General features: G+C 35.2%; 1 protein-coding gene and 1 pseudogene across 15 annotated transcripts in view; one reads left to right on the top strand and one right to left on the bottom strand.

Moving 5' to 3' along the window:
* The window catches only part of NAALADL2 (N-acetylated alpha-linked acidic dipeptidase like 2), a 1511782-nt gene that overhangs the window by 1365835 nt on the left and 130295 nt on the right, over nucleotides 1-15652 (top strand). The window lies entirely within an intron of this gene.
* LOC137766835 (rRNA-processing protein FCF1 homolog pseudogene) lies at nucleotides 3943-4707 on the bottom strand (annotated as a pseudogene).

Here is a 15652-nt window from a genome sequence, read left to right on the forward strand (position 1 = left end):
ACACATACACCCCAATGTTCATTGCAGCACTCTTTACAATAGCCAGATCATGGAAGCAACCTAAATGTCCATTAACAGATGAATGGATAAAGAAGATGTGGTACATATATACAATGGAATATTATCAACCATAAAAAGGAATGAAATTGGGTCATTTGTAGAGACGTGGATGGACCTAGAGACTGTCATACAGAGTAAAGTAAGTCAGAAAGAGAAAAACAAATATCGTATATTAACGCATATTTGTGGAATCTAGACAAATGGTACAGATGAACTGGTTTGCAAGGCAGAAATAGAGACACAGATGTAGAGAACAAACGTATGGACACCAAGGGGAGAATGGGGGGTTGGGATGAATTGGGAGATTGGGACTAACATATATACACTAATATGTATAAAATAGATAACTAATGAGAACCTGCTGTATAGCACAGGGAACTCCACTTCGCTGTATAGTAGAAACTAACACAACATTGTAAAACAACCATACCGCAATTAGAAAAAATACCCACCTTCACACAGTTGTGAGGATTATGTGTAATAATATATGTTAATTTTTTCTGTAAACTTTAACTTTTACTCTGAGTCTCAGAGCCAAGTAAACATTTTTAAATATTAATTTTTAGAATTAGCAGTATATAAGGTTACTTGGATTAGTGGGGGTAATGTACAATGTTTTAGGGGGTGAGGGACATAGCATCATAAAACCTACGTGGAAATGATTCTTTCCACTGAATGGGTGAGAATATCAACTCTAGAAATGACTAGTTGATCCCAGAAGGCCAGTAAACGTGATTGGATGTTGTCCATCTTTTGGGAAGGAGCCTCTGTAGCACAATGATTATCACCACATAGGAGGGATGGGGAAAATACCAAAATACATTCAGGAAAATACTTATTTATGAGTAAATGGAATATTGGGTGACTTAGCATGGAACAGTGGTCTCAAGGGTCTCAAAGTATGGTCTGAGAACCAACAGCATCAACATCACCAGGGAATACCTGACTCAGCCCCAGACTGAATCTAAAGCTCTAGGTGAGGCCAGCAATTTGTGTTTTATTAAGACCTCTGGGGGCTCCCACTGGTATGGCTTTTAAGAGCACTGACTTCAAATCAAATTGTCTGTGCTTGAATTATGACTCTAACATGTCTCAGCTCTGTGACTGAGGCAAGATATTTTCTCTCTCTGCCCTTCTCTCTTTCCTTCTACAAAATGGGGATAGAATTATATTTGCCTCTTAGAGTTGTCGTGAGGATTAAAATCATTAATATATGTAAAATTCTTAGCACAGTCCTTGCAATAAACTAAATACTCCATAAATATTAGCTATTGTTACTTGAAAGAGATCTGTGCTGTGAAGAAGGGTTTCCTCTGCCCTCTGTCATTAGGTGTGAACATTTGAAAGGCCCTGGAAGATATAATCTCTGAAGTTCATTCCTATCTTATGCATTCCAATAACAGCAATTTCTATGCCATGCTTATGATAGTACTTCTGACAAAACCTCGTTACTTAGAGCCATTTAACTTATCTTCATGACACACAAATAAGCTTAAAATAATTTTTTCACAGATAGTGTTTTGCCAATACAATAAAAAATATGAACCAGGCAGCTACGTAACTTTCTTCCCTTCACTCTAAATTCCTTTACTTTATCTGGCCTCTGTTCTTCATCTAAATCGCAGATGTATCCTAACTACTCACAGATTCTCAATACAAAACAATACAATTGTTCCCTCGTACAATCATTTGCTCTGCACTGATCTATGCTTTTATTTCCCCAAATCTTTAAAATTGGGATATTTTGATGACTTTAAAGATTACTAAGCATGCTCACATTTCCCCATCTTATTTGAACAGATTTGTGCACTAATACTCTCCTATAGATCCAGGTATCAAAGCTGAGTAAGCCCTAGAATTTGTTCCTGAAATCTGGTCTCCATGCATAACCAATAATTTCATTTAACTGTAATGAAACATGTGAAAGTATTATGCACAAATGACTATGGGAGCAAAAATAGAAGGAGCAACTCTATCTCAGAAGGTTAGTGCTAAAACCATCTTCCAGATGAGATATATGTGAAAGAGGAATCAGAGCTTGGGGTGGAAAGACATTCTAGATGGAAGAAACAAAATTTTCAGAGGCTCATGAGCCTCACTAATCTTTAGAATTGTGTCTTGTGTGGCTGGAGAGAAGGAACAGTGGGAGAAAGCCTGGAAAGGAAGTAAGAGATGGGAATTATGAAAGGATGTTACATCAACCTGCCAGGCCTGTATGGCTGATTTTATCCTAATTTTGCAGAAGAGGAAAATGAGGTCCATTGAACGTAAATGACACAGAAAATAAACAGCAGAGCCCAAACTCGAGACCAGGTCTTCTCCCAACTCCCATCTAGTACATTTTCTACTTCATTATATATCTAGTTAGAATTTCCTTAATCAAAGTAGTAAACTTCTAATTTAGATACAAGGCATTATACTCTGGTACGACATATTTTGAAGGGATTTTTGGGCAGAGTTCCTTTTACAGGTGACCCAATATTCTATTTTCTCATAAAGAAGGATTTTCCTGAATGTATTTTGGTGCCTTTCCCATCCTAAGGCAACTAAAAGTGAAGACAAAGGGGAGAAAGGAAAGAAACTAATACTGATTGATTGTCTACTCTGAGCCAGGGACTATGCTAGATATTTTCTATGTTATATTATTTGAATGCTCACAATAGTGCTTTAAGTTAGATATTATTTACCACTTTTTATAAATGAGGACTTTGAGATTGAGATGTAAGACAGTTGCCCAAGTAGCTTGACCAAGGTCATGCAGCCAGTTGAGTGTCAAACTGAGGTTCAAATCTGGGTCTGCTTGACCCAGGCCCAAATCATCTCATCAACTTACCAAACTCTGCTCCTCATGAACAAGTTCAACATTAAGCTCAAAACAAGGCCAATCAGTAAGCTGAAAACATTGATGGAGGAAAGGTTTTAGGATAATGTCTTTAAGAAAGGACATAGGCAAAGAAAGTAACGGGACATTTTCAATGCAATCATATAAATAACCTCTCATTTTTTTTGTCATTATAATACAATAATCACTAATATTTATTGAACAACACTTACTTGTAACAGGTACTGTTCAATTCAACCCCATCTTATTGGGGTTGTTTTGAGGATTAAACAAAACATTTTAAAAGGGAAGCAAAGAAGGCATCAAATGGCTACGTGGTTTGCCCAATTCATACAGATATTACCTGGTGAAATTAGGATTCTAACCCTAATGGAATGACTCCACAATATTTGGCTTTTAATGTAATTTCCTTTTCATATAGATTTGAAATACCAGCTTTATAACATACCAAATTGCCATAAATATATAGGTCTATTTATGGACTTTCTAGTCTGTTTCAATGATCTATTTGTCCATTCTTAGCTATGTTGTGATCATGTAAAACGTCTAATCTGATCATGTTATCCACACCCTAATTAAAGTTTTAATAACTCCCCATTGACCTTAGGATTAAGTCCAAACCCTTTAGCATGTCATATAAAGCCCTCTCCCTCCCACCTCCTACCTCTGGAGTCTCAGATGTGGGTACAACACCTTCCCTTTCTAGTTCTTTTTAAAGGTTAACTCAAACATAACTGCTTCTGGTCTTTCTCCCCTCCCCATTCCAACCAAGTAGAAAGAAATCATTCTTTCCACCTGTATGTCTACTCCCTCATACTTTTATCTTAGCATCATTATTTTACCATATTTATTCATCTACATGTTTCTCTTTTCCACCATAAATGAGTATCTTTAGGATAAGACCATATCTTATTAAATACCTAGTATCACCTTAATAAATATTTGTTGAGTAAATCAATATAAAATGACCATCAAATTATGTGAGCAATTATCTGATTTATAAAAAGATGCAACAAATTTTAAAATGACACAAAATATAATTTTCAAAACAACATTAAAAAGTGAGTGTATTTAACCATACTCAGCTCATTACAGAGCAAATGGGTGAGTGGAATAATAATTCATGCTATAGCATGTTTAATGAACTGGCAAAAGAGAAAGTTGGTCGAAGGAAGGCAGAGGAAATTTGTCTTTTAAGAATTAGAACCGAGGGGCTCCATAATCATCTGGCATCCGTTCAATGTTGTACCTATGGTTAGAAATGTACATGATGGGAACTCCAGGGATCTTCCGGATTCTTCGCTTAAGGTCCCGGTCAACTGTAGCCACAATGTAACACTTGTGATGAGTTACTCTTTGCACTAAGCCGTCATCTGCATAGGTTCCTTTGTGTGTGCATGGTAATCGTTCAAATATTGGATCTTTGGCAACCCTTAGAGCCACTCGATACTTCTGCCCCAATTTCTCAATTTCAGCCATTACGCAGTCAGTTATACAAGGGATACACTTGGCATACAGACAGTCCATCATTGACTGCACTAAGTCCAGTTTGGCTTTAATGGAAAAGTTGATAAAGTTGGTATCGACCAGGATGTGGTAAGGTGGGCCCAGCTGTGTGTTATATTGGAAGAATAAGCAAGAAGGGTGCTGGGGGATTTCTCTTTCCTTGAGTGCACTGGGATCTTTCTTTTCTTTCTTCTTCAGTTTTAATCTATCCTTTTCTTTAAGCCTCTGATCTCTGAGACTAAGCATTCGCTTCATGGTCGCATACTTCCGTGTTTTCTTTTGTTTCCCCATGTTCACGCCGCACTCTAACCTTTCATTTTGAATAGATTTTGGACTCAAAGTTTACAGAAAGACTGATGAGGATGGATGACAAAATAGGTCATGAGGCAGCATGAAGAAGAAACAATGAGTGAGTGGAAAGTGATGCACTGTGTAACAAGGCGGGAATGTAGAATCTCTGGTTCTTGGGGGCTTCTTTTGTCTGCCCAAATTATATTTGTTTTGTCAGTGTGCCCAACACCCTATACTCCATATTTCCCAAAGGATCTGTGTTCCAAATGGTCAGATTTTGTCCCAGAATCCCAAATAATTAAACATTTAAAAATTACCATGGTTGGCCAAGCTAAGTTTTAGAATACACTGATACCTCATGAGAAGAGGTTATTATTTCAAGCTCCTAAGCTGGAATCTCTTAGTGTCTGAGAGACTGCTCACTATCAGAGGAAGAGGGCTTCAATACCTGTTTGAGCCTAGTCCGGGCTTCTTCACAAATCTTGGATGCTCAAGTTAACCTTTCAATGTTTAGCTACCTTTCTTTAGGATCCTGATCTTAGAGGAATATCTTTGATAAATATTTATTGTACAAAGGTAGAAAGTGAGGTAAAAAATTTAGTTCTGCCTCCCTAGTACTCATAAGGATCATATGTAGTTCTCTTTATTTATATTGTAAGTGGCTTAACTCACTGAAAGCAAAAATGTTTGATTAATTGACTCTCTGGATATAATGCATTTACTTGGAATAACAAAAAAGAAACTTATCACTATAGTTTTTTATTAGCCAGAATTTTTGTTGGTAGATGAGCTATAAGTCACTTAGTCTAGGAAGTCACTTGTGATTATTTTTATTATGAAAAACAATACTAAAAAATATAGGTACATAATTGAGTTCCTACAGGCATTTTTCTACAGCAGAGTCAGAGAATAAATACTTTGGCTTTGTGAGCCACATAGATCTGTTGTAACTACCAAACTCTGTTGACACAAAAGCAAAGTACAACATGTAGGTGAATAGATGTGGCTGTGTTCCAATGAAACTTTATTTATGAAGAGTGACATTTAAATATTGTATGATTTTTATGTATTATGAAATATTGTTCTTTAAAAATTTTTAAGCTATTTAAAATTTTAAAAACCATTCTTTGCTCATGGTTCACATAAAAACAGGTAGTAGGTTGGATTTACCTGTGGGCCATGGTTTGCTTATCATTGTTCTAGACATTTACCTTTTTCATCTCAAATTCTGTCATCCATCTCAAGGTAGGGTTTATTTATCTCTAGTGCATAGATGATGAAACTAAGTATCCAGAACACTAAACTGACTTGGACATCACATAACAAGTAATTGGCAAATCTTTGAAATTTTTGTGACTTCTCTGAGTCTTAGTTTATATGTAAACTAGGGAGAAATACTTGCATTTATTGGGGTATTATGGGGATGAAATAAAATTATTTATTTATTCAAATGCTATTTAATCTTTCCTAGTGGCAGATTCTTCCCTGAAATATAAAGTTCAGGGGATATACAATGGACAAAGCAGACCTTGAGCTTGCCCACATGAAGCTCACCATTAAGTTTATAAGATATACAGTGAATTAAAAATTGTAATAAATGTGATGATTGCTCTGATAGAAAAAAAGTGTAGGCCTAAGGGAAAATATAGCACAGGTGCCTATCCTAGGTTTTAGGAAAAGCCTTCTGGAAAACAGTGGTGTCAAATGGAGCCATGAAATGAGGTCCTGAAGTGAAAAAGTGGGGAAAAAAGTATTCAAGGCAAGGGAAAGGCTATGGGTAAATCCCAGAGGTGAGAGAGTTAGCCCATTAAGAAAGCAAAAGGAGTTCAATACGTCTAAAGACATAAAACAGAGTTCAAGAGATAATGCTAAAGAAGTAAGAAGACATTTGAAGACACGTTAATAGGTATAGACATTATCCTAGAAACAAAAGGAAGTCCTGACAAGTTTTAAAGAATGAAGAAATAATATTAGACTTGCATTTTGAAAGGTCATCCTACTGTAATATAAAGAATGGATTAGAAAGTGATGAGAATGAGTCCAGGGAGACCGGTTAGAAAGTAGAGCCTATGGTCCAGATGAATAATGGTGGTGGCTTAAATTAGAGTAATGGCAGAAGAAATTAAGAGAAATGGCCAGATTCAAGAAATATTAAGTAATTGGATTTATTTAAAAATATTTATTTCTTATCTGCTTATTCCATCCACTGTTCGAGTTGCTGGGGACAGAACAATAAACAAAACAGGTTAACATCTCTGTCCTATTGTAAGAATGATGGACAACGTAGAGTAAAAATTTCCAGGTTTTTGCTTCTAATAACTGGGTGGATGGTGGTAGCATGAACTGAGATAAGAAAAAATAGGAGAAACAGATTTGGTGTGTATTGATTAAAAAACTCTGACTAAAATTGTTTATAGTTCTTCCTTAGTGCATTTCCCCTAAGGCTATTTAGGACCAGAACCAAAAATAGACAGTAGGCTTATGGCTCTCTAAAACAGAATCACTATTTTTTCAGCTTTCTCCTACCTTTTATACCCAGAGAATAAAAAAAAAAAAAAATCTTTGGAGGAGAAGAAATATATGACTGGAGTTAGAGAACAAGAGCCAAAATAGATTTTTTTCCAAGGTAACAGCTGCGCTGCTTTTAAAATGGCTTATCTGGAGCTTTTATACACTAATTTAATACTGTACAGAATTGACAGTCAGGATATATATAATATATATAATTTTCTTCAGAATATATTACCCATGAATATAGTTCAACTTCAGAATGTTTTTCAGATAGTGATTATTGTACCATCAATGTAAGGGTTTACAGAAGTAAATATATTATGGTGTGTGTGTGTGTGTGTAGTTGGGCTAACACCAATAGCTTGTATTTTATGCTCCTTACATACAATAAACCATATCCATAAATGGTATTTTTAAAATACTCCAGAGCTGGAGGTACAGTCATTACAAGGTATCCTAGTTAGGTAAACGGAGAAACTTAGCAATTGGATATTTTCATTTTTAAGAAAAAAGTTATACAAAGAGTAAAATGATAAGTTTAGTTCTTGACAGAATGTTTGATGTGCCTGTGAAGTCTGCAGTGGATATGTCCGCTGGGCTGTTGTATATACTTATCTGAACCTCAAGAAAGAACTTTGAGCTGGAGATAATAGACTTAGCAGTTATTCTCTTTGATATTTGAAACCATGGCAGTGAAATTACCTAGTGAATTTGTCTGGAGAAGTATTAGCATTTGATGGATGGGAAAAAAAGACCTCAGCAAAAGGAAATGAAGAAGAGCAGCTAAGAGGTAGAAGGTAAGTCCAGAGATGGCAGTTGCAGAAGTCAAGGAAAACTGGCTTCAAGAAGGTATATTGCACCAAAAGCTTCATAAAGGGCCATTGGATTTATCAAAACAGAGGCAATAGTGACCTTGACAAAAATGGTGTCAATAGTAAGGTTGAAAATCTGATGCAGTGAGGAAAGGAATAAGTGTGAAGTGAGGAAATCAAGGCTGTGAGTATAACAGCTCTTTCAAGAAATTTGGCCCACGAGGGGACAGGGAAGGGACTAATGAATTATTGCTTATTTTTCTGGGGTTTTTTGTTTGTTTGTTTGTAGTTGGGAGAGACTTGAACATGTTCCAGAAGTGATAGAAAAGATTCAGTAGGAAGAAATTTTGAAGATTCAAAGAGATCACTAGTAAAGCAGGAGGGGAAGGAATCTAGGAAGTAGATAGAAAATATATTTTCAGAATGATACCCTTTGTTTACACTGAAATAACAGGGAAGTTGGAAAGTATGAATGCATGGTAAATATACCATGACTAGGTGAGATATTTCCCTCTGAATACTTTTATTTTGAAGTAGGTAAAAGTAAGGGGAATGAAGTAGGATGGTCAAGTTGTAGTATTTAGTATTTAGATAATCATTTTGGAGAAGAGGATAGTATGATGTTGGACAGGAGAAGACAGATAGACGTTGGTGATTATGAATTAATATTGACATTAAATCTGCTTATTTCTAAGATAATGAAGTCCCTAACACAAGTATACCCAAATATGTTCTCCACAAATATTTCTTTCTTTTTTTATTTATTTATTTATTTATTTATTTATTTATTTATTTATTTATTTTTAGTTCTGATTTTTTATGTAGATTCTTTTTTTTTTTTTTTTCACACACACACACTGTATTTTATTTTTACAAGGGATAGATAGACTGACACCAAGCATTGTACATGGATGACCACAACAAAAGCAACAATGATTGCAATTACCAAACATGAAACACACTCATACTATGTCATAATATTGACATTCAGTCCAGTAATCCTCCACTGTAACAGCTCCTTTACTTTGCAGTGAAAATTGATTTGTATATTCTTTGCCTCTGAGTCCTTGTGGGATTTTTTTTTTTTTTTTTAAATTCAGACAGAAAGTCACAAAAATTATACTCATCCTCATCAGTTCACTCAGTCCCATGTAATTAATTTTTTTTTTTTCATCTTGATCTTTTGTTAGCACTTTTATGAGTTCATCAGTTTTTCATTAGAGTTCTGAAAATGCTTATTCATTCAGTTCAGCAGTACAGTCAGTTACCAGAAACCTGTACTTCTCAGAGTCTTTTCCATGAATTTCTTGAAGATGAAACCCTCTTATAGGAACATATTTGCAAAATCATCAGAGTACACCCAGAACTGTCTGTAAATGACAAAAGACTTTAAAATGACCACGGTTAAAGATTTGATGAAAGTTCATAATAATGCAGTTGACAAGAAAATTAGTTATTTCTGAGATATACATTTTAAAGTAATAACTAGGATTATTACTTATAACATTATACCAGAACATATAAGATTTTTAGAAATTTCATGTAATGTCTGAAACATTTATATTAACATATTTCCATACAAATACAAATATAAGATTTTTAGAAATTTCATGTAATGTCTGAAACATTTATATTAACATATTTCCATACATATTTCCATACAAATACAAATACAAGATTTTTAGAAATTTCATGTAATGTCTGAAACATTTATATTAACATATTTCCATACATATTTCCATACAAATACAAATACAAGATTTTTAGAAATTTCATGTAATGTCTGAAACATTTATATTAACATATTTCCATACAAATAACCCAATGAAAGTTTAGTATTAGTTGTTTTGTTTGTTTGTTTTTTTATACTGCAGGTTCTTATTAGGCATCAATTTTATACACATCAGTGTATACATGTCAATCCCAATCGCCCAATTCAGCACACCACCATCCCCACCTCACCGCAGTTTTCCCCCCTTGGTGTCCATATGTCCATTCTCTACATCTGTGTCTCAACTTCTGCCCTGCAAACTGGCTCATCTGTACCATTTTTCTAGGTTCCACATACATGCATTAATATACGATATTTGTTTTTCACTTTCTGACTTACTTCACTCTGTATGACAGTCTCTAGATCCATCCATGTCTCAACAAATGACTCAATTTCATTCCTTTTTATGGCTGAGTAATATTCCATTGTATATATGTACCACCTCTTCTTTATCCATTCGTCTGCTGATGGGCACTTAGGTTGCTTCCATGACCTGGCTATTGTAAATAGTGCTGCAATGAACATTCGGGTGCATGTGTCTTTTTGAATTACGGTTTTCTCTGGGTATATGCCCAGTAGTGGGATTGCTGGGTCATATGGTACTTCTATTTTTAGTTTTTTAAGGAACCTCCATATTGTTCTCCATAGTGGCTGTATCAATTTACATTCCCACCAACAGTGCAAGAGGGTTCCCTTTTCTCCACACCCTCTCCAGCATTTGTTGTTTGTAGATTTTCTGATGATGCCCATTCTAACAGGAGTGAGGTGATACCTCATTGTAGTTTTGATTTGCATTTCTCTAATAATTAGTGATGTTGAGCATCTTTTCATGTGCTTCGTGGCCGTCTGTATGTCTTCTTTGGAGAAATGTCTATTTAGGTCTTCTGCCCATTTTTGGATTGGGGTGTTTGTTTCTTTGATATTGAGCTGAATGAGCTGTTTATATATTTTGGAGATTAATCCTTTGTCCGTTGATTCATTTGCAAATATTTTCTCCCATTCTGAGGGTTGTCTTTTCGTCTTGTTTATGGTTTCCTTTGCTGTGCAAAAGCTTTGAAGTTTCATTAGGTCCCACTTGTTTATTTTTGTTTTTATTTCCATTACTCTAGGAGGTGGATCAAAAAAGATCTTGCTGTGATTTACGTCAAAGAGTGTTCTTCCTATGTTTTCCTCTAAGAGTTTTATAGTGTCCAGTCTTATATTTAGGTCTCTAATCCATTTTGAGTTTATTTTTGTGTATGGTGTTAGGGAGTATTCTAATTTCATTCTTTTACATGTAGCTGTCCAGTTTTCCCAGCACCACTTATTGAAGAGACTGTCTTTTCTCCATTGTATATCTTTGCCTACTTTGTCATAGATTAGTTGACCATAGGTGCGTGGGTTAATCTCTGGGCTTTCTATCTTGTTCCATTGATCTATGTTTCTGTTTTTGTGCCAGTACCATATTGTCTTGATTACTGTAGCTTTGTAGTATAGTCTGAAGTCAGGGAGTCTGATTCCTCCAGCTCCATTTTTTTGCCTCAAGACTGCTTTGGCTATTCGGGGTCTTTTGTGTCTCCATACAAATTTTAAGATGATTTGTTCTAGCTCTGTAAAAAATGCCATTGGTAATTTGATAGGGATTGCATTGAATCTGTAGATTGCTTTGGGTAGTATACTCATTTTCACAATGTTGATTCTTCCAATCCAAGAACATGGTATATCTCTCCATCTGTTGGTATCATCTTTAATTTCTTTCATCAGTGTCTTATAGTTTTCTGCATACAGGTCTTTTGTCTCCCTAGGTAGGTTTACTCCTAGGTATTTTATTCTTTTTGTTGCAATGGTAAATGGAAGTGTTTCCATAATTTCTCTTTCAGATTTTTCATCATTAGTGTATAGGAATGCAAGAGAATTCTGTGCATTAATTTTGTATCCTGCAACTTTACCATAGTCATTAATTAGCTCTAGCAGTTTTCTGGTGGCAGTTTTAGGATTCTCTATGTATAGTATCATGTCATCTGCAAACAGTGACAGTTTTACTTCTTCTTTTCCAATTTGTATTCCTTTTATTTCTTTTTCTTCTCTGATTGCCATGGCTAGGACTTCCAGAACTATGTTGAATAATAGTGGTGAGAGTGGACATCCTTGTCTCGTTCCTGATCTTAGAGGAAATGCTTTCAGTTTTTCACCATTGAGAATGATGTTTGCTGTGGGTTTGTCATATATGGCCTTTATTATGTTGAGGTACGTTCCCTCTATGCCCACTTTCTGGAGAGTTTTTATCATAAATGGGTGTTGAATTTTGTCAAAAGCTTTTTCTGCATCTATTGAGATGATCATATGGTTTTTATTCTTCAATTTGTTAATATGGTGTATCACATTGATTGATTTGCGTATATTGAAGAATCCTTGCATCCCTGGGATAAATCCCACTTGATCGTGGTGTATGATCCTTTTAATGTGTTGTTGGATTCTGTTTGCTAGTATTTTGTTGAGGATTTTTGCATCTATATTCATCAGTGATATTGGTCTATAATTTTCTTTTTTTGTAGTGTCTTTGTCTGGTTTTGGTATCAGGGTGATGGTGGCCTCATAGAATGAGTTTGGGAGTGTTCCTTCCTCTGCAATTTTTTGGAAGAGTTTGAGAAGGATGGGTGTTAGCTCTTCTCTAAATGTTTGATAGAATTCACCTGTGAAGCCATCTGGTCCTGGACTTTTGTTTGTTGGAAGATTTTTAATCACAGTTTCAATTTCATTACTTGTGATTGGTCTGTTCATATTTTCTATTTCTTCCTGGTTCAGTCTTGGAAGGTTATACCTTTCTAAGAATTTGTCCATTTCTTCCAGGTTGTCCATTTTATTGGCATAAAGTTCCTTGTAGTAGTCTCTTAGGATGCTTTGTATTTCTGCGGTGTCTGTTGTAACTTCTCCTTTTTCATTTCTGATTTTATTGATTTGAGTCCTCTCCCTCTTTTTCTTGATGAGTCTGGCTAATGGCTTATCAATTTTGTTTATCTTCTCAAAGAACCAACTTTTAGTTTTATTGATCTTTGCTATTGTTTTCTTTGTTTCTATTTCATTTATTTCTGCTCTGATCTTTATGATTTCTTTCCTTCTGCTAACTTTGGGTTTTGTTTGTTCTTCTTTCTCTAGTTTCTTTAGGTGTAAGGTTAGATTGTTTACTTGAGATTTTTCTTGTTTCTTTAGGTAGGCTTGTATAGCTATAAACTTCCCTCTTAGAACCGCTTTTGCTGCATCCCATAGGTTTTGGGTCGTCGTGTTTTCATTGTCATTTGTCTCTAGGTATTTTTTTATTTCCTCTTTGATTTCTTCAGTGATCTCTTGGTTATTTAGTAACGTATTGTTTAGCCTCCATGTGTTTGTCTTTTTTACGTTTTTTTCCCTGTAATTCATTTCTAATCTCATAGCGTTGTGGTCAGAAAAGATGCTTGATATGATTTCAATTTTCTTAAATTTACCAAGGCTTGATTTGTGACCCAAGATGTGATCTATCCTGGAGAATGTTCCGTGCGCACTTGAGAAGAACGTGTAATCTGCTGTTTTTGGATGGAATGTCCTATATATATCAATTAAATCTATCTGGTCTATTGTGTCATTTAAAGCTTCTATTTCCTTATTTATTTTCATTTTGGATGATCTGTCCATTGGTGTAAGTGAAGTGTTAAAGTCCCCCACTATTATTGTGTTACTGTCGATTTCCTCTTTTATAGCTGTTAGCAGTTGCCTTATGTATTGAGGTGCTCCTATGTTGGGTGCATATATATTTATAATTGTTATATCTTCTTCTTGGATTGATCCCTGGATCATTATGTAGTGTCCTTCCTTGTCTCTTGTAACATTCTTTATTTTAAAGTCTATTTTATCTGATATGAGTATAGCTACTCCAGCTTTCTTTTGATTTCCATTTGCATGGAATATCTTTTTCCATCCCCTCACTTTCAGTCTGTATGTGTCCCTAGGTCTAAAGTGGGTCTCTTGTAGACAGCATATATATGGGTCTTGTTTTTGTATCCATTCAGCCAGTCTATGTCTTTTGGTTGGGGCATTTAATCCATTCACGTTTAAGGTAATTATCGATATGTATGTTCCTATGACCATTTTCTTAATTGTTTTGGGTTTGTTTTTGTAGGTCCTTTTCTTCTCTTGTGTTTCCCACTTAGAGAAGTTCCTTTAGCATTTGTTGTAGAGCTGGTTTGGTGGTGCTGAATTCTCTTAGCTTTTGCTTGTCTGTAAAGCTTTTGATTTCTCCATCAAATCTAAATGAGATCCTTGCCGGGTAGAGTAATCTTGGTTGTAGGTTCTTCCCTTTCATCACTTTAAGTATATCATGCCACTCCCTTCTGGCTTGCAGAGTTTCTGCTGAGAAATCAGCTGTTAACCTTATGGGAGTTCCCTTGTATGTTATTTGTCGTTTTTCCCTTGCTGCTTTCAATAATTTTTCTTTGTCTTTAATTTTTGCCACTTTGATTACTATGTGTCTCGGCGTGTTTCTCCTTGGGTTTATTCTGTATGGGACTCTCTGCGCTTCCTGGACTTGGGTGGCTATTTCCTTTCCCATGTTAGGGAAGTTTTCGACTATAATCTCTTCAAATATTTTCTCTGGTCCTTTCTCTCTCTCCTCTCCTTCTGGGACCCCTATAATGCGAATGTTGTTGCATTTAATGTTGTCCCAGAGGTCTCTTAGGCTGTCTTCATTTCTTTTCATTCTTTTTTCTTTAGTCTGTTCCGCAGCAGTGAATTCCACCATTCTGTCTTCCAGGTCACTTATCCGTTCTTCTGACTCAGTTATTCTGCTATTGATTCCTTCTAGTGTAGTTTTCATTTCAGTTATTGTATTGGCCATCTCTGTTTGTTTGTTCTTTAATTCTTCTAGGTCTTTGTTAATCATTTCTTGCATCTTCTCAATCTTTGCCTCCATTCTTATTCCGAGGTCCTGGATCATCTTCACTATCATTATTCTGAATTCTTTTTCTGGAAGGTTGCCTATCTCCACTTCATTTAGTTGTTTTTCTGGGGTTTTTTCTTGTTCCTTCATCTGGTACATAGCCCTCTGCCTTTTCATCTTGTCTATCTTTCTGTAACTGTGGTTTTTGGTCCACAGGCTGCAGGATTGTAGTTTTTCTTGCTTCTGCTGTCTGCCCTCTGGTGGTTGAGGCTATCTAAGAGGCTTGATGGGAGGCTCTGGTCACCACAAATATTTCTATGGGATGAGTAAGTAGCCTCTAGTATACACATCTGTATGTATCAATATATGTACATGTGTAAATATACTTATATAGATACACACATGTAAAAATAGTGCAATATATACATATATATTCTTCTGTACCCTCACCATACTTTTAAAGTATATTGTTTATTGTGTTCTTTGTACAGTTTTACTCTCTATAAAAAGACTTCATATATAAGGAGTTGATCAGGAAAAATTATTCCATAATTTTATTATTTTTTGTTGCTCAAGAATGAATACAGTTCAGAATTATTATTGATGTTTTTCTGTGAATTTCTGTGCCTACACATTATTTCACTCTGAAACAGAATTTTTATATTTACCTCTAATATATGAAGATATTAGTAAAGTGATTACCAGTATAGGTATTAATGAATTATTTTCAAATTTCACTTTGCTCAATGCTAAAAAGAAAATATTGACTATGCAGTGTATAGACTATAAAGGCATAAAAATAATAGAAAGCCCAGAATCACTTGTGAACAACTACCAAAGGGAAAAGATATCTAAGATTATATGCATTATTTTGATTAAGGGTGCTTGAAAATACATAAGGCTTCCTTTGAATAATAAGCATCTACAGATGAGGTATGATTAGAAAATGCAATCTCTTTTACAGGTTCAAT

Source organism: Eschrichtius robustus, chromosome 6 (assembly GCF_028021215.1).
Source record: "Eschrichtius robustus isolate mEscRob2 chromosome 6, mEscRob2.pri, whole genome shotgun sequence".
NCBI lineage: Eukaryota > Metazoa > Chordata > Mammalia > Artiodactyla > Eschrichtiidae > Eschrichtius > Eschrichtius robustus.